The sequence below is a fragment of the Ursus arctos genome, unplaced genomic scaffold (assembly GCF_023065955.2).
Source record: "Ursus arctos isolate Adak ecotype North America unplaced genomic scaffold, UrsArc2.0 scaffold_8, whole genome shotgun sequence".
NCBI classification, from domain to species: Eukaryota; Metazoa; Chordata; class Mammalia; order Carnivora; family Ursidae; genus Ursus; species Ursus arctos.
Genome location: NW_026623100.1, coordinates 63,240,301 through 63,260,429, shown reverse-complemented (window position 1 = coordinate 63,260,429; position 20,129 = coordinate 63,240,301). Strand labels below are relative to the sequence as shown.

The 20,129-nt window shown below is 49.2% G+C and overlaps 1 protein-coding gene across 2 annotated transcripts in view; it reads left to right on the top strand.

Moving 5' to 3' along the window:
* Positions 1 to 15,995: 15,995 nt before the first annotated feature.
* Positions 15,996 to 20,129, top strand: part of TOGARAM2 (TOG array regulator of axonemal microtubules 2) — a 49,255-nt gene continuing 45,121 nt past the window's right edge. For both annotated transcript variants that reach the window (XM_057309342.1, XM_057309341.1), the window contains exon 1: positions 15,996 to 16,132. The gene's annotated coding sequence lies outside the window, so the exon portion shown is untranslated. The remainder of the gene's footprint in view (positions 16,133 to 20,129) is intronic.

Sequence of the window (20,129 nt, the reverse complement as noted above, 5' to 3'; positions counted from 1 at the left end):
GTCACCTTTCCCATAAGTCTGAGGCCACCACTGATAGGCTCTCTGTCACTGTGGAATAGATACCTTTCCAAGAGCTTCATGTAAATAAAATCATATAAATGTACTCTTTTGATTCTGCATTTCCAACAAAGGCTACTCAGCAAAATGTTTTTGAGATTCATTGATGTTTTTGTATGAATCTAGAGTTTGCTCCGTTTATTGCCAAATGGTGTTCCATTGCATGGGCATGCCACAATTTGTTTATCCCTTTTGTTAATAGCGATTTGGGTTGTTTCTGGTTTAGCATTAAAAGTCAAACTTTCCCGGGGCGCCTGGGTGGCACAGCGGTTAAGCGTCTGCCTTCAGCTCAGGGCGTGATCCCGGCGTTGTGGGATCGAGCCCCACATCAGGCTCTTCCGCCATGAGCCTGCTTCTTCCTCTCCCACTCCCCCTGCTTGTGTTCCCTCTCTCGCTGGCTGTCTCTATCTCTGTCGAATAAATAAATAAAAATCTTTAAAAAAAAGTCAAACTTTCCCTTGGCTGCAACCCACAAATTTTGATAGGCTGTGTTTTCATTTTCACTCAGTACAAAACATTCTCTAATTTCTCTTTTCTCTTGTGAGTTCTCCTTTGACTCATGGATTATTTAGAAGTGTGATTTTTAATTTCCAAACATTTGGGGATTTCCTGAGGATCTTTCTACTATTACTTTCTAACTTAATTCTGTTGTGGTAAGAGAACACTTTATTGAGGCTTGTTTTATGGCCCAGGACATTATCTACCTCAGTGAATTTTTCTTACGCATTTGAAAAGAATGGGTATTTGCTATTGTTGGGTAGTGTTCTATAAATATCAGGCTGGGGCACCTGCATGGTGCAGCTGGTTAAGCGCACCTCTTGGTTTCAGCTCAGGTCGTGATCTCGAGGTCATGATGTCAAGGTCGTGAGAGTGAACCCTGCATTGAGTCCCCCACTCAGCACGGAGTCTGCTTGAGATTCTCTCTCTCCCTCTGCCCCTCTCACTCATGCTCTCTCTCTCTCTCTCTCTCTCTCTCAAGTAAGTAAATCTTTAAAAAATGTATCAATTATGTCAAGTTGTTTGATGGTATTGTTCAGGCTTTCTACTTTTTGTGTCTACTTATCAATTATTGAAAAAAGTCTATTCAACTAAGTTTTTAACTATAAATATCAGTTTGTTTTCCCAGTTTTTGCTTCATGTATATTAAGCTTTGTTATTGGGTACATACACATTGAAGATTGCTATATCTTCTGGATGAATAGACTTCTTTGTCATTGTGAAATGTCTCTTTTTACACCTGGTGACATTTCTTGTCCTAATGTCTATTTTGTCTGATATTAACGTAGCCATTCCAGTTTCCTGATGCTTATTATTTGCATGATATAAATCTTTTTCCATCCTTTTACTTTTCACCTATATTTTAAAGTATTTTTCTAAAAGATTTATTTATTTATTTTCGACAGACAGAGCAACAAGCAGGGAGAAGGGCAAAGGGAGAGGGAGAGAGAGACTCCTGCTGAGTAGGGAGCCCAACACGGGGCTCCATCTCAGGACCCTGAGATCATGACCTGAGCTGAAACCAAGAGCCGGCCACTTCACGGACTGAGGCATCCAGGTGGTCTGCTCCTACCTGTGTTTAAAATTTGAAAGTGTATGTCTTGTAAGCAGCATGTAGTTGGGCCTTGTTTTTGATTTGAATGTTTAGACTCTGTCCATTTACTATAGTAATCAGATGATTGGGATTAAGTGTACCATTTTGCTGTTTTCTATTTGTTTCCTTTGCTCTTTGTTCCCTCCTCCCCCCCCCCCTTTAACTTTTGGTTGAATAGTTTTAAAAATTCCACTTTATCTGCTCTACTTCTTTGTTTTCTTTTCTTAATGGCTCTAGGCTTCCGTGTGCATCACAATATGCGTGACCCTGTGAGTCTCTAGTGAATTCCCTGAGTTATCAACAAGGACTCTCCCTTCTGGCAAGGTAGAACTTAAATGCTGTGTGAGTTCTGGGATCTGCTCTGCTCACTGTTTCTTGGTAGCTCTTTGTCTGACCTCCTGGGGTTGCACTCTACACACGAGCACCTTGGCATTCAGTAAAGACTCAAGGGCATGCCTGGGCAGAGTTTTTTTAGAGCTGCTTTTCTACCTGCCTCTCTCTCCACCAGAACTCTGTCTTGCAACTTCCAGCTGCCTCTCTGAACCCCCATCTCCATAACCGCAACACAGCCGGATGAGGGTGCCCCTTCCCTGCTCTGTGATCTGGAAGGTGCCTCCAAGCAGAAAGCCAGGATTCCTTCAGTCCTCACTATTTCCATTTCCTTTCCCTGAGGAATCACAGTGCTGCCTGCTGTCCAGTGTCTGAAAATAATTGTTTCATATATTTTGTCTGTTTTTCTAATTGTTTATTGTGGGAGGGTAAATCCGGTCGATGTTATTCCATCATGTCAGAAGGAGAAGTCTCATTTAACTTTTGAATATTGATCTTTTTTATGTGGCTACATAGTCTTTATTATAGTAATTTAAAAATGCATATAAATAATCTATGTTCATAGTAGAAAACCTTGAAATACCAATTGAAGTAAAAATCATCCATAATTCCCTTCATCATGGAGTAAGCAGAAATAATGTTTTAGCGTATATCCTTCCAGACTTTTCTATGTGCATATGTATCTATAAATATAAAAATAAGACCATACTATCCCCACCACAGCGATGGTTTATAACAGCTGCCTACTCCCCAAGAACACGGGAGAAATGGCGCCCATTTTTCGTCCGCACTGTGACAGCTCATGGGTTTCACAGGAGAGCCCTACTGCATTTCAGAGGCATTTGCAAGACTCCAGACTTGAGAAATTTCACGTGTAAAAGAAAACCATCTTTGTTTTTTTGTTTTTTAAAGTCTGCAAGTTTGCAAGCGTAAAACTTTGCAAGAGGAAGATTTTATTTAATGAGAAGAGAGAGGGGGAGAGAAGCAGTAGGTTAGATGTTGCATTATTAGGCCCCCAAGGGGCTTGTCCTCAAATGTATTGTTTGGGCAAAGACAGAGAACATTTTTTTTAAAGATTGTCAGATTTCAAGAAATTTGTCCAAGTCTGGACTGTTTATCAATGTGGATCTTTGATTTTTTTTATTTTTATTTTTTAATTAATTAGATAATTAATTTTTTATAATACATCATTAGTTTTTGATGTGGTGTTCAGCAGTTCATTAGTTGAGTACCCAGTGCTCATCACCACACGTGCCCTCCTTAATACCCATCACCCGGTTACCCTGTCCCCCCACCCACCTCCCTTCTGTAACCCTCAATTTGGTTCTCAGAGTCCAGAGTCTCTCATGGTTTGTCTCCCTCTCTGATTTCTTCCTGTTCAGTTTTCGCTCCCTTCCCCTGTGGTCCTCCATGCTATTCCTTATGTTCCACATATGAATGAAACCATATGGTAATTGTCTTTCTCTGCTTGGCTTACTTCACTTAGCATTATCTCCTCCAGTTCCATCCATGTCAATGCACATGGTAGGTAGGCAGCTCCCTTTCTGATGGCTGAGTAATATTCCATTGAATATATGTACCACATCTTTATCTGTTCATCTGTTGAAGGGCATCTCTGCTCCTTCCTCAATGTGGATCTTTCAAAGTTAAAAAGAAGAAAGCAAATAGGCCACGCTGCTTAAGAACTGTAGGCATTAGAGCTCCGCAGCTCTTCTCACGACATGGCCTACGCTGGCCCTATCCAAGGCGGCCATTGGCTGGCCCCGCGTGCCTTTTCCTATGAAGAAATCGAGTAAGGCAAAAGCTTTGGAGTAGTGTGGAAGACCGGGCCCCTGGCAAACCCTTGCCTTCCCGAGTATCCGTGTCCTCATCCACAAAGGAAGGTGAGTGCAGTTCCGAAGGTGGCAGTGAAGATACAATACACTAAAGTTCCTAATGTGTCCCGTGGCTGCGTGTTCAGTAAGACCCTCAGAGAGGTTATAAAACTAGCTCTAGACCATAAAGCCGGCAGAACGTTAAGTACCAAATCACTTCTTCTGACCCTGAGTACATTCATTCCCCCATCTATGTCTATTTTCCAGTTAGGGCCTCTCTTTAAATTGTTATTTTTGCCCATAATGCTGCAAATGCTCTGCGCGGTCACTTTGGCATCTATACTCCGGGATGCGCTGTGCTGTCACAGACATTCTCTTTCTGGCTCTCTCTGTCACTCTCTGACTCTGTCCCCCCCACCCCCACCCCCACCCCGGGAGTCTTCCCTTTTTCTTAGTGCGTCTGTTTGGTGGAGATGAGACCATCTTTGGCCTTCATACCTTTGCCCTCCTCCTCTAAGTAGCACATCCCAAGGAAAGCGCGCATGCTGGATGTGTTTCCGGGAAGCACTCCCCCGTGACCCGCGGGGTCCTTGGAGAGTCATTGCTTTATCAGTGGTCATAGGCAGCATCTCAGAGGGTTCCCCAAGCAGGCTCACCCTGCCTCTGGGGTGGATGAGGCCATCTCCCAGTGGTCGTGTGAGCTCCGAGAAGACCAGCCTGAGAGAAGTACAGGCCCTTTGCTCTTTGATTTCAGCAGAAGAATGTGCCATTCCTATATGCAGCAAGAATGACAAGTGTCCATCTCGGGTTTATGAAGCATCGGGATACTCTGTGCACAGAGAGGCCTCAGGAGGATTCTAGCTGGGCTTGAGGAGTTTTGCAAGGTTTGCAATGCACAGCATACTAGCTCCGGGGATTGAGATTTGCCAGGCAACCTTCGGTTCTGGTTTTAGCCCCTTGAAAGGTGAGTAGATCGGGTCTGATTGCCTGGCAGGATGTGGGACACAGCAGTGGGTGCTGCAAATGACTCAGAGGCGGGGGGTTTTGGGCGAGGGTGGGCACCTTTCCCACCTGCAGAAGTTGGAAGCTACAGCCTTTCTGTGGCCAGTGAGGCAGGACATGCCCACACTGGTGGGGCAGATAAGGATTCTAGAAGACTAGAGTCCTAAGGGGACTTGGATTATTAATGCTGGTGGCTTCTTTTTGTACCCATAACATTTTGAACAAAATGTGAACAAAACAAATGAACAGAAAACTTAAAAACCAAAAGTTTTGGAACCAGATAGACCTCTTTTGAATCCAGATTCTTGGGCTTCCTGCCTACGAGATCTTTGGCACATGGCTCTCTGCTTAGGTTCCTTATCTTTCCTGCGGAATTAGAGAGAAGCCATTATGTGAGAACCAGTGTAACTGCTCTGACACATAGGTGATTAGCGAATGCTAATTCCCTTTCTTTTTCTCTTCCCTGAATTTGGATTAGCTTTGACATAAGCAGGGAAAATATTTTTATTCTCATTTTAGAGATGAGAAAATGGGGTACAGAGACATTTGCTGATCTGCATGAGGCCACAGGGACAAGCTGGGTCAGGGTCCCCGACGTCCTGGACGGGACAGGGTAACTGCTAGGGCACTGGCTAAGCTAGGTTTTGATGCTGGCCCTACTGCCGCTTGCTGGATTGTTGTGGGGATAAATGAGCTAATGTCTATAAAGCGCTTGGACTGGCAACTAAGGGGTGGCTCTGATTATTAAATGCCCCATTACAGGGCCTACTCCTAGGAGCCTGTTTTTGGATATTTTCTTTGGGCATTCTGGGAGGGTGTCCTTTAGAATTCTGGGTGTCCTGCATACTAACAAGGGGTAAAGGGAGTTAGTCAGTACCCATCTCTGTCACAGTGCTTCTCCGTGAGGGCGTGTGTACCGCAAGGGCCTGTGTGCATGTGCGGGTGCCGTGTCAGGACCTGGGGTGGGCTCCCCGAGCAGCCACCCGCTGGTTGTCCACTCCATCAGTGGACCTGAGCTTGCGTCAGGCTGTCTGCCGGATGTGTCCCTGCGTGACTGTGGTTCAGAGCGAGCTTGCTCTTTATATTCAACTGGCAACTGACAGGCACCCTAAATTGATTCATATCCATGGTAACTGTCACCCGGGGGAACAGTGAGAAACAAGAGTCTTTTCTTTCCATCTCCATCAAACAGAGCTGGTGCCCAGAGACCAGCAGGCCTGGCTGTCCTTCGGGCCGGTGCTGGAGAGGAGGTGGCTGTCTCCCCCTCCTCACCGTTCCTGCCACGGCACCCTGGCTGACTGCTCGTGGCCTGGACACTGCAGAATGGGGCCTGGGACTTCTCGCCTTTGAAAACGCCCCTGAAGCCTGGCACCTCAGGTAATGGGTGGGAGAGTTGGGGAAGTGTTCGTCAGTTGTGGTCTGGAGGGGGCTGAAATGACTCAAAAGCTTGCATTTGTGGTAGTTTAGAGTTTTTAGAGAGATGGGTGGTGATGTTTGTGGGGGAGATCCTCGTTCGACTTTATGATGGTAGGAAGACATGTCCTATGTCTCTTTTATATCTGCTCTGAGGTATTTTTTTCTCTGAAGGGTTTTTCCTCCTCTTCTGCTTCTGATGACTTTTCTGGAGGGATGTACTGGTGTTCTGGTACCAGCTGGCAAGGGAGATACACACCTTGACTGATCTGAACAACTTTCTTGAGATCTGATTTGTCTTGATGGTCCCAAGAGGTAAAATATGATTTGCACTGAATTATAAATTCGTTATTCAATTGGGCTCAAGTTCTGGGCTAGTTGACCTGGAAACTTTGAGACAGATCAGAACTTTGTTTTGTAACATGTGTTCTTCAAAACTCTGGTCCTAAGAAATATTTCATGAACAAATAGGTGTAAGTTCCCATAGATCTAGAAATTGCTTCATACAGGTCTATGGTCACATATATTTGGAAATCACTTCATACTCTACCCCTTATTGGAGCATTACAATACATAGAACACATGAAAGGTCCTGAGACACAGTCTAGTTAAGTAACTAGTTCAACATTATATGAGTTCATGTTTCCCAAACTTCCTTCACTGGATGTTTGGGTCTTTTTTTTTTTTTTTTTTTTTTTTTTGTATTCACATTTGCTCCACAAAACACAACTGGGGGATGATGGGGGGGGGGATGGCTGGGCTGGAATTCCTTATATATTCCAGATTCATTCTATGGTCCAGAATGTAGCTGGAATGAAGCACAGAATTCACCTGAAATGCAGGGGGCTGCAACCCCATTTCCCCCACATTCCAGAGTCATGGAGCTATAAATGTTCTTAGTGGGGTTGGGGAATGGGAGACCGGGTAGGGGGAGGCTGGATCCCCAGGAAGCATCCTGGAAGGATGCTGTCTGGCTTCTCCTCACACATTCCTAAGGGTAGAGAGTTCACCTCTTCCTGGGAAGCCATGTGTTAGAGAACCAGGAAGTGTAACCTCCTGCACATCCAGTGAGTAGCACCCTGACCTCTGGAGCTGGGCAGCCATGCCCAGTTTCCTGTGGCTTGTTATCCCTTCAGTGGCTCAGTGGAGCCCTCACTTTCCCCTCTGAGTTCATTTTCACAGTTCCTTATACGATGTCACGGCCTCACTGTCATGTTCTCATTCCTGCGGATGGAGTGTGGTTTGCTGATCTCCTTCCCACAGAGGAGAAGCAGATCTGAACGCAGACTGGACATTTCCCATCAGAGTCTGGAGCAGCACCTGCCCCTAGTCTCTGGTCTAGAAGGGGTCGAGCTCTCACCTGCTTGCCTTTCTCCCAGGGCAGCATCTTTTAAGTGTAGGTTCTTTGATTAGACGGTCCACGCCACACAGGTCCACGCCAAAGATGTGATTTGTATTCACATGGGTTGAATTAGGTGTCACCCTAGTGAGGAAGATTTGTTAAGACTTTGCGTTTTAGTCATTCTGTTCTCGGCACAAGAGTCTTTGGATAGAAAGTCCCAGCAAGCAAGTTGCCTTGTCATTTAGGAAACTGTCAGCTTCGAGTAATAGAAAACCCTCCTTGAAATGTCTTAACAAAAGAACTTTACACACACACTAGTTGGTATTTGATAGTAAGGCTTGTGGGTTGGTTGACCCAGTGGCTTAAAGTGCCTCAAACATATCCTTTCTCTTTGTCCCTTGATGGTGGTCCAATTGTGTGAGCTGTGTATGAGGATTTTCAAGGCTTTGGGGCACTCTGTTGCACCCTATGTGTTTGCCCTGCTCCAGGGAGAATAGCCATTTACCTGTATTTTTACTCTTTCCTCATTCCTGATGTCTCCAGTCCTTCTTTTGTCATTTCCATTCTATTTGAAGAACTTCCGTTGGCTATTCTTTTAGGGTAGGCTTGATGGTGATAAATTCTCTTAATTTCTTTTGTCTGAGGATGCCTTGATTTCAGTTTCATTCCTGAAGGATATTTTTGCCGGGTATAGAATTCTGGGCTGACAGCTTTTTCCTTTCAAGATTTTTTTTTTTCTTTGTCTTTAGTTTTCTGAACTTTGATTGTGACATGTCCTGGAATGGATTTCTTTAGGCTTATTCTATTTGGAATTTGCTCAATTCTTGGATCTGTGGATTAAAGTCTATCACTATATTTGGAAGGCTTTCAAGCATTATTTCTCTGAACACTTTTTTAGCCCCACACTCTTTCTCCTCTCCACTTCAATAGTACAAGTGTTAGAGCTGTGGTTATAGTCCCGCAAGTCCTCCAGGTTCTGTTCCTTTCTTTTCAGTCTGTTTTCTCTCCGTTATATGTATTGGGTAGTTTTCTATTATTCTCTCTTCAAGTTTACTGATTCTGCCCTCTGTCATAGTCATATTCACATTGAGTTGTTTATTTCAGTTGTATTTTTCGGTTCTAAAATTTCAAGTTTGTTCTTCTTTATATCTTCTATTTCCTTGCAGAGACTTTCTACTTTTTTATGTGTTTCAAGCACGTTCATCAAAGCTGGTTATGATGGCTGCTCTCAAATCCTTGTTAGATAATCCTAACATCTGTGTCATTTTGATGTTGCACCACTGATTGGCTTTTCTCATTTAAGTTGATATTGTCCTTGTTCTTGGTATGATGAGTAATTTTCAGTTGTATCTTGGACATTTGAGGGTTAGGTGGTGAGATTCTAGATCCTCCTTAGACCCCTTTTGTTCAGGCAGTCATGCTGTCTAGGTGTAGCCCACAGACCTAGGTGGGGATGGATTTCTCCCTCTGAGCCCCGCTGGCACCATCCTGGCAAAAGCACGGCCCTGCCTCACACTGTCATGCCTTGCCTCATTGACAATGGTGGCGGGGGGGCAGTGAGAGTTCCCTTCCGCACTGGACCCTGCTGGGTGGAGCCTTAAGAAGAAAAACAAACATAGAGAAATGTACACGTATCATGTGATGAATTTTCATAAACTGAAAATATGGTGCATCTTAAAATTTTTCTGATTTCTTTGTGTGTTCTTATAAAAATGTATCAAATCATTTTTCTCTATTATCTCCAGAACTATTCATTCACTTACTGATTCCTTCTTTTCCTTCTACCCCTCATCTCTCTTTCTTTACATTCATTCTTTCCTTTCATTTATTTATTAATTTATTCACATATTGGTTTTTCTCCCTCCCATCCTTCCTCTTTCCCATCCATCCATCCATCCATCCATCCATCCATCCATCCATTATTGAAGGAATAGGTGTCCTCCCTCATGTTCCTTCCGTGGCTATGGGGCAGCAAGTTTCTCTTTTCTAACATACCTCTGTGGGTATAAGGAAGGAGGGGCACACCCCTTGTGGGGTAAAGGGCTGGCTTTTCTTGGGAGAAGTCCCTGAGAGGCAGCTGGGACAGAAGCAGCATAATCAGAAAGCTTGTCACTACCACTGATTTTCTTTGAGACCCTCTGAGCCTCAGTTTCTCTCATCTGTAATATGAAGGGTTTAGCTTTGTCCTCTCTTTGACCCTGTAACTCAGGTTGCCTATATGATTTTGGAGTTTCCTAGGGACCTCCCAGGGAATGAGCCAACCCACAGGGGGATATGGATTGAGTGGGGCCCATTCTGTGCCCTTGGATGTATCTGAGCACCTGCACCCAGTCTGCACTGCAGTCAGCACCTCCCATGCTCTCACGGGCTGGGCTCTGAGGGGTGGGCTGGGATAAGAAGAAACATGGGTGATATTTTGGGAGGATGAGTCAGTCCAAGTGTCAGTCTAGAAACAGTACCGGCTTGCCTCCATTGTTCTGCTTCCCTGTGTGGGGGTGTGTGTCGTGTGCAAGGTGGGGAGACTTCCAGCTCTTCTCCTCAGCTGGGGGAAGGACCCAAGATACACGGAATCCCAGGGTGAAGGAACTTGGAGGTCATTCAGTGCCTGATCACCTTGTTTCACAAATGACAGTTTGGAAGCCCAGGGAGGATGGGGACAGTAAAGTTGATGACAGGGTCAGGGCTGGGACCAACCCCCTTGTCTCCTGTCTTGAACCCTTGGTCTGGTCATGGGCCAATCATCAGTTGACGGACTTGCTTTATCCTGAGAGGTGGGAATCCAAGGCCCAGCCCGGGCATTTGCCTTCTCGGGTTTCCCCCAGGAGGGCCTTGGCCCACCTGCTATGTGTGAGCTAACATCTTTTTGTGGCTAAGACAGTGCTGGTTTTTAATGGGGCAATGCCAGCCAAGGGGTCACCCCAGACCGCCCTTCCCATCTTGCATACAATTATGGTGCTCAGACTCTGGTCTGTGGCCTGGAGATAACATTTCCAATGTCTGCTCCTAGGAAAAGCAGTGAATGTTGCAGGGAAAGGGAGTTCTTTGCCACTAACGGTCCCTGTTCTCTATGTCATCAGGGTGTGTGGTACTCCCATCGCATGAACGGAGTGTCTACTGTGCACGCTGGCTGGCTCTAGGATCTAGGGAGCTCACGGCCGAGTGTGTGTGTAGCTGGCTGGGTGGGGGTGGGCCGGGTGGACTATCACAGCTCAGTGTGCTGAATGGAGTTATGATGGGGACGTGCGGGGCTAGGGAAGCAGAGGAGATCCTGGGGAGTCAAGGAGGTCTCCCCAAACGAGAGTGGGACTTGGCCAGGGGCAATATGTATATGTATAGGGGTAGGAAGAGATTCGAGAAAGGCTTTTTCTCAGTTATGTATTTAGAGATTTATTTGCATATTTTAATTAGACATTTGGATATTTTGCAATGGAAAGTGTGTTCCGGATATCCAGCTTTTACATTGCTGGAAATAGAGCAGTTTAATTCATTTTACAAATCAGTAAGGGCCAAGAGGACCCTCGGGGACATTTTCATTGAGGGAATAGGATCAAATCATCATCATCCATCTACCAAATCACGTGTTGCAAGTTTCAGGGTATCAGTTTTTGAGATCTTGAGCTGTTTGCTGGGTAGACGAGGGCTGTCCTCTGTGGATGTGATGGGGACTACTTATCTGGTGTGTACAAGAGTCCTTCTCCTGGCTTGTGATTCTGCATGGTCAGTCCATTTAATTCATCATTTCAAGTATTTACTCAGTGCCTCCTGGGGCGGCCTGAGCCTTGTGCTCTGTGTCGGGTGTATAGAAATAATCACTCATGGTCCTTGTGTTCAGGGAATTCACAAAACGGTGGGGGACACAGACACGGAGTCATCAAGCTCACCTGAGAATTCATGAGATGACAGGGAAGGTAGGGACTGGCGGAGACAGCCTCATACTCAAATTGGGTGATTGGAGGCAAGTTTCGTGGGAGAAGTTTATACAGGTGTGGGCAGGTTGTGGAGGAATCATGGGGGAAGTGCTGTGGCCAGCTGGTCATGCCGGCAGCCCCACCATTCCTAGGCTGGAAGGGAGTAGTTATAGGACCTCAGAAACACAGAGGGCTGCCTGTCAGGGGCCATGACCTTTAGGTGAAGAGCTGTGACCTTCAGGTGAGGGGCGTAGCCAGCCCAGCAGGACTGCACCGGGGAAGCTGGGGGAATAGAAGCCTGGCCTCTCTCTTCTGTCTTCCACCGGCCAAACCCAAGGGAGCCAGAAGGCAGGGGGCCTGTTGATGTAGCCTGGAGAGGGGGCCGCAGAGCAGAGTGAAGGAGAAGGAGGGAGGATGGGTTGTGGGAGGAGTGGGAGATAGTCTGCCCTCAGACTCTTACTAGAAGGAGGAGGGATCTTCTCCAGGAGGGTGATGCTTGAGCTCTGTGTCAGTTTCCTGGGCCTGCTGTAAAATGTAGCACACTGGCGGCCTAGGACAACAGAAATTTATTGGCTCAGAGTGCTGGAGCCCACAAGTCCAGAGTCAACCCCATTGGCAGGGCCATGCTCCCTCTGAAGGTGCTAGGGAAGGATGACCTAGGCCCTGCTCCCAGCTTCTGGTAGTTGCTTGGCTGTGGTAGCCTAACTCCAATCTTCCCAAGGCATTCTCCGTGTGTGTGTGTGAGCGCGCGCACTCATGTGTTCAAATTTCCCCTTTGATAAAGGCACCAGTCCTATTGGATTGGGGGCCCACCAGATTCCAGTAGTACCCCCTCTTAACAGAGCCGGTTATATCTGCAAGACCTTATTTTCAAATAAGGTACCATTCTGGGTTATTGGGGCCTGCAACTTCAACATATGAATTCTTAGGAGACACAATTCAACCCATAACAAATTGTGTCTTGAAATATGGGTAGGGATTCACCAGGCACACAAGCATGAGTGTGTGTGTGCGTGTATTGTGTGTATATGCACATGTGTATGCATATGTGTAAATGCATGTGTGTATGAGTGTGTGGTGTGTGCATGTGTATATGCACACGTGTATGTGCGCATGTGTGATTTTGTGTACCTGCATGCATGAGTGTGCATATGTGCACACGTGAGTGTGCACACGTGTGCATGTGTATATGCACATCTGTATGAGTGCATGTGTGTATATACACGTGTGTATGCATATGTGGGTGCATGCATGTGCGTATGCACACATGTAAGTGTTCACATGTGTACATGTGCATGTGTGTATATGCACATGTGTATGCGTGTGTATATGCAAGTGTGTATGTGTGTATGTGATTGTGCACGAATGTGTATATATGCACACACATGTATACACATGTGTGTATATGCATGTGCACGAGTGCATGTGTGTATGTGTATGTGTATATGCACATGCGTGTGCACGTGTGGGTGCATGCATGTGTATGTGCACATGTGTATGAGTGTGTGTGTATATGCAAGTGTGTATATGTATGTGGGTGCATGCTTGTGTGTGGTGTGGGCGTGTGGTGCTATGCAAGGGGAGCTATTAGGCAGACACCCAGGGGCCTGAGAGCCACGTGTTTGGGGTCTTTCAGGTGGCTTGGATGACGTTAAGATGTGCTCTCTCCTCCCTCACCCCCTTCGCCTGTGCCCCGCAGGCTCCCACTCTCTGGAATTCCTCTGCCTGTGCCCCGTGCACCCTTTCATCAGGGGTTGATCTAGGCTTTGTGAAGCTTGAAGCTTAAACAATGTGGGGGCTTCTTGAAGAAAGAAGACAAAATTCGATCTGAAAATATTTAGGAGGGCAAAAGAAATAACAAATTGGTGAGGCAGGAGATTCAAGTCCCTCCCTTCTGGGATCTCTTCAGGTGAGTGACCAGAAAGCTTCCAGATGGCAGCCTACCCCCAGACCCTCTGCTCTCCCATCCACGCAACTCTCCTGGCTCCTGGGCCCCGGGCTTCCATAGCTTCCATCCCTGCTGGCACCTGGCCAGCCCCTTAGCCTTCAGGTTTCAGGCTGACACCACACCTCATGGCCCCCAGGCTCACTCTGGTCACATGGTCCCCATCATGGGGAGCCTGTGACTCACCAAGTGCCTACTCCACGCCCACCCGGCAGAGGCCCGAGTGCTTTCCGAGGGTCAAACACCCTGGGAGGTGGGGAGAGCTGCACTCCTCCCTGCTTGGCACGTGGGGAAACCGGGGCTCCAACAGCTTGTGTCTTGTGCGAGCTTGTGCAGTGGCTGGGATCAGATCCAGTCTGCCCCCAGAGCCCCGCTTGTCAAGGGCTGCATGAAATGTAGGTAATGCAGGAATGCCCAGGGAGTTTGGGGGGTCTCTCTCCATTACTCAGCTCCTAAGGGCAAATGTCATCTTTCCTGTGTTCCCAGCATCTGTCGGAGAATGTGGCATAGGAAGGCCACGGGAGATGCGTTACGGCCCACGGTCCAGCAGGGTCAGGAGGAGAGCAGGAGGCACAGGGAGAGACGGGGCCGAAGGAGGACAGGACAGGGCCAGGTTGGAGGGGCTTGTCGGATGTGGTGCCCAGTGTGGCCTTTACCCAAGGACACTGGGAGCCATGAGGGGTGTTGGGCTGGGGAGTGATCATCGGATCTGTATTTTCGAAGCTCTGACTCTTGGGCTGTGAGGTAAGGATGGGCTTGGGGGGCGGGGCACACATGCCCTATCCCAGCAGAGCTCAGGGACATGAAGGCTGACCTCATCCTGTCCCCACGCTATCTGGCTCTGACACTGATGATTTACTCTCATTGATAAGCTATGAAACTTGGGCAAGGGCTCACCTTGCTGGGCCTCAGTTTCCCCATCTGTAACCTCAGGATTTTTCGTACCTACCTCGCAGGGGGAGGCCAGGGCAAAACACATGGAAGCCTCTTCCTGCTCCTAGCTGCCACTGGTCCTGGTTTGGAGGAAGTGCCTCCTTCCTGGGGCCTTTGCTAAAGGGAGCTCAGGAGCTCAGTTCACCTTGCCAGCTTGCCGCCGGAGGAGCGAGGGAGGGCAGCAGCCTCCCCGTGGAGCTCAGTGGGCCTGTGGGTTTCAGTCCCGGGGCCGGCGCCTGTCGTGGGGGAATCTTCTCAGTGCTTATGGGCTGGCCCTTCTGGTCCCTTCATGGAGCATGGTTGCTGTTCCTTCCAGGGCCTCAGGAGAGGGCCCACAGGCCTGCTCTCAGTGGTGTCTCAAAGAAGAGGAGAGAACCCAGGAAAGTGCTGGAAAGACCAGGAGAGCATTCAGTCAGTAAGCCCTGGGCACGTATGATTCAGTCGGCCAGGCCTCTTGGATGAGTGACCAGGCTCCCGCCTGCTTTCCCTGCTCTGTATTATGTATGCCTGCCTGTTCCCCTGTAAACAACGTGGGGGACCTGCCTAGAAAACTTCATAGTGTCTTTGGGCAAGTGGCTCTTTGCGAGGCTGCATAAAGTCAACGAGGCCCCTGGCTCCCATCGCCCCCACCCTGTCGTGCCGCCTGGATGGGGAGAGTTAGAAGCGGGTAGCGTGAGGAATGGGAACAGTTGTCACAATGTCAGCCTGGTGTTTCTGCCGAGGGCCTGGGCGCAGTGAGGAAGCACGTAGGGGCTATTAGTGTTCACATTTTCCAAAAGCTGCGATAGTGAAATCTGGCTGGGGAGGAGGCCACAGGCTTCTTGCTCTGCATGTGTTTCTGCTGGGGATGTGGGACCTGTGACAGGCTGGACGTAATCACAAGCCTGTTACCTGCCCTATTTAATCCTTACAGTTACCCTATCAAGTCAGTATTGTTTTTTGTTTTTAAAGATTTTATTTATTTATTTGACAGAGATAGAGACAGCCAGCGAGAGAGGGAACACAAGCAGGGGGAGTGGGAGAGGAAGAAGCAGGCTCATAGCGGAGGAGCCTGACGTGGGGCTCGATCCCAGAACGCCAGGATCACGCCCTGAGCCGAAGGCAGACGCTTAACCGCTGTGCCACCCAGGCGCCCCACAAGTCAGTATTGTTATCCCCATTTTACAGATGAGGAAACAAGTTGAGAAAGGTTAAGGACTGGCTAGAGGTCACACAGCTAGAAGCAGCTGGATCAGGATTCCCAGCTAGCTCTGCCTGTTGCGCAGGCCTGGGTGCTCACACTCCCTGCCCTTTTGCATCTAGAAACAGCTTGATAGCTGAACCAGAATTGGGCTCACAGGCCCCTGCAGCAAAGCCAGGGGTTCACTGCCAACGGCATCCCTGCCCCAAGCCCGCCACGCACTCCCTTGCTGTGGTCACCCCTCAGTGGGGCCCAGCTGTCTCTAACTGGCAGCCCCACAGGACAGGTTGGTCACTTGGGAGTGCCCCGCGCCCGGCAGGGCCCCAGAGGAAATGAAGCCAAGGGGAAATGTCTCCTGGCTCCTTCTCTCCCTCATGTAGGAGCTATGGGCTCCTTCAGAGCAGCGGTTGCTATGCAGCCTTGTTTATTCAAGGAGAGCCTGGCAGAGGCCAGCAGCTCACTCGCGGCAGGGCCAGGGGCCTATTCCACAGCCCGGGGCTGGCCAGTCCTGGGGCCACCTCGTCCTTGCCCCTCTGGACCCATGGGCCGCGTTGTCCGCAGAGAGACGACAGAGCCTGGATTCCTCCAGTGACTGGGGTTGGCCTCTGGACGGAGAGGTAAGGGGGATGGGCAGGGGAGAAGGGAGTGGGAGGAGGGTCAGCCTGGCTGGAGTCTTCAGAAGGGTGTAGGGGAGCTGATCTGGAGCAAGGACAAAGGGCTCTGGGGGATGGAGGCCATGGGACTGTGGGGCGGTCCCTTCCTCTCTGCGGAGCCTGCTGCTCTCTGAGCCTGCTGCTCTCTGAGCCTGCGAGCTAAGGAAGGGGGCTGCCCTCTCCTGCTGGCCACGGCCTCCGGCAGAGCTCCCGGTTTGGGGGTAATCTTCACTCCCTGGGGGTGCTGCCGGTGATGGTGCCAGAGGGATGAGGAAGGCTCTGTGTTAGGGGCGCTGGGGTGCAGGCCTTGGACAGGCTGGAAGAAGCAGGATTCAAAGCCAGCTCTGCCTGCTGCAAGGCCTGGATGCTTCCACTACCGCGCTCCTGGGTCTGGGTTTGAATTCGGGCTCCACCTCTTACTGGGCTGTGTGAACTTAGGCTCTTTTCCTCTGAGCCTCAGTGTCCTCGCATGTAAAGTGGGCATTAAGTGACGTTTCCCCTGGGGCTTGGGAAGGGTGGAGATGGTACGGAGAGAGGGGAGTGCGTTGGCTCCTGTGCTCGAGGAAACTTACTTTTGTTGGTGCCATTATTATTACAGTGGAGATGGTCGTGTTCCTTTCCAGAGCAAGTTTTGGGCTCCCGAAACAAGGGTTTCGTGAACCGCCTCTCCAGGACAAGGGCTCATATTGGCTGGGGACCTCGAAGGGCTGGTGTTTCTTCCAAAACTCTGGAAGGGACTGTAGGGACTATGCTCGGTGGGTGCATCCCTGTGGAGGGTTTCGAACCCCAGGCTGGCCAGCTCAGCCCCTGCAGCCTAGCGGACTTGGAGGGGGAACGTCGTGGGAGCAAGTGCTGGGGAGGTGTCAGGCTGAGCTCAGGAGGGACCTACCTCAAGGTCACCTGTTGCCCCCAGGGTCACCTCACAGGCACCTGACTCTGCTCCCTGACATGATTAGAAGTTTATTACTTGTTTTATACTCAACCTCTTGCCCACAAAAAAATGTATAAGACTCATCAACCGTTCAAAGTAGCATTATAATGTCAATGCCTAGCCACCACCGCCCAGGGCAGGAAAGAGATGCCCTCTAGGGCAGCCCCCAGCCACCTCTCCCACAGGTCCCTTCCTATCACAGCCGCCTCCCTGCCCCCCACGGTTGACCACATTCCTCATTTCCCCTGGCTTTTGCATAAAGTCTTACCATCTTTGCGTGCATGTCTAAGCTGTTGAATTTTCTCTTTGAACTTCATACACACAGAATGGCAGCCTCAGGAGTCCTTTGTGCCTAGCTTCTTTCAGTAAACTTTGACCGCGCCGTCACCCATGGTGCTGAGTGGACTGGTGTTGAGTAGTTTTGTTCATTTTCATTGCTGTGGAATATTCCGTGGCATGAATACCATAAATTTTTCTCCAGTTTCCTGGTGGGCATTGGGATTATTTCCAGATTTGGGCCACTGCCAACAGAGCTGCTATGAACATTCTCGTACTTCGGTCTCGGTTCACAGCATGCCCAGGTTTTCTTGAGGGTAGACGCCTAGGAGCGGTCTTGCTGGGCAGAGGGCTTGCACGTCTGTAACTGTAGGAGATGAACCAGAGCGCTTTCCCCTGTGGCCGTGCCCGCGTGCCCCTCGCCAGCCCTGCGTCGGAGCCCTGGCTGCTCCGCGTTTCACCAACACTTGATGTCCTCCGGAGTCTTCATTTTTGGCCATCTTTGCTGACTGGCGACAGCGGTCTGACTAATTTGCATTTCCCCAATCAGCAGGGGTCGGGGCCTGTCTGGCCTTTCTTCCTCCTGGCTTTCCTTCTTTGGGGGGAGGCCCCTTTCCCCTGGTCTCCTTGCTCAGCCCCCTCATGGTGCTGTTTCCCGACCTCCATTTTCTTCTGCCCTCCGGGCCCCTCTGTCCCTGCACCCCTTCTCCTTCTTAGGGGACAGTCACTCATCCACAATATTCTTCCACCATCGATCTTGGAACGGCAGTCCCAGGCTCCAGCAGTTCCAGTCTCCAGCTTTCTGGAGGTCTGACATTTCCACTGTGTTTATGCTTCAAAACCTCTGGGTTTTGGCCCTCCTTGCATCCCTTCCTGGGGCCTTGGCTTTCCCTTTAATAAAATGAGGACTGAAGAAATGGCTCTTCACAGAAGCCCTTTCCATTTTCCAGGCAAAACCTGGCATATGTCCTGGAGAGGCACATGGAAGGTTCTAGCTTTTGGTCAAGCAGTCAGCTTTCTCCTGGGGCCATGGGAAAGGATAGAGCTGGTGGTGAAGTCTGCTGAGCTTCTTACAGGGAGACCTTTGTCAAGAGCCATTTCCTGGAATGGGACAGGCATTTAGACGCTAGGCATGGCCACCCCAAGTCTGCTGAGATGCTGATTGGAAGAGGTGTTTCTTCCTTCTCAGCCCCTCCGGTCCTCTTGCACCGGTAAGTGCTCACGAAGTGCAGTGTGATGACTGGAGCTCCAGCTGCTGGGCGGGGCTCCTGAGCAGGGGAACATGCAGGAAGCCTTCCACGGGCCGTGGACCGGGCTGCTCTCTGTCCGACTCCAGGACTAGGATCAAGCTCTTGTCAGCTCAGCCCTTGGTGGTGGAAATGTCAGGGTGGATGGACAGAAGGCTTCCAAGTGCCAGCCAAGGCTGTGTGATTTCAGGCAGGATTGACACAATGGCGCCCAGCCCACCAGGAAATGTAGTCCTCAGGAACTCGTTGTCATGGCTCTGACCAGGCCCTGCTGTCTGAGGCACTGCCCTGCCCGGTGCTGAGGTGCCCATTTGGGGGAGGCCTTTGGTGGGGGGGGGGGGAAGAGAGCTGAGGACCTTGCCAGCTAGTGGCCAGTGTGATACCTGCAGGGGTATGGCCCCCACGGTATGCTTTGGCTCTTGAAGGCCCTGGGTATGTCGTGTAGCCTCTCCAAGCCCACATTAACCCCTCAGTTACCAGCCAGGGGACTAGCTGACCTTCGGGTCTCTTACAGCTCAAAATTCAGAGACAAGAGAAGCAGATGAGGCACCTCTTGTCCCCACCACGTGAAGCTTCATTGAATTACTAGCACATGTTCTGATCTCTAATTTATATCTGTATCAAGATGATACACAAAAGTGGGGCAGGCTTAGAAGATTTTGAATTTTGTAAATTTATGGATATGTCACATACCCTTTTCACTGCTCATCCCTTGCCTTTGTGTGAGTTAGAAAAAGACACCTCTTTATCAAGGCACTTTACTTTTGTTCATCAGAGAAGGGCAATAAATGTGCAAATCTGTAGGGTCTGCAGTGTGAATGATGTCCCCTTAATTATGATGCCTCGTGCAGTGCCCAACCTGAACAATCACACAGGGCAGCTCTGCTGGTCACTTACTGTCATTGTTTTCCAAACAGAGCTTAAATAAAACTTTTTCTCAACCAAAACCTTTCTCTCAGCCTTCCCATGTCTCATATCAGAATTCCTGGGAGGTGGGTGGCTGTTTGGAATGTCACAGCCCTAGACATAGAGGCAGCTCTCTCCTTCCTCTCTCTTTACCCACTCCCCTCCCCCAACACACACACTGAACTAGTGCAGATGGAAGGCCACATTCCTAAGCTGTGTTGGGAATAAAAAACGGTCAAGAAGTTCCGCTTGGGGCTCTTGACCTGAGATCCACCCTGTCCCGGAAAGTCATTGAGATGCGGGTGCCAACGGCCTTCTTAACAGACTGTTCTGGTAAGAAGGGATCTCTTGGAGCATTTCCCAGCAAGGTGATACTTGAGCTGCTCTTCTAAGAGTCCTGCCCCAGCCTGTCCGCTGCCTCCTGCTCGCCCCAGAAAACTTCCGCAATGAAGGACATCCGCCAGGTGGCACCTCATTCTGCCACCCAGCCTCAGCCAGGCCTCTGGAGTTTCTTGCCCCAAAAACTTTCAAAAAGGACATTTTCCCTCTTCTTGCATATCTTAACACACACACTAAAATCGTTATTAAAGAATAATATTAA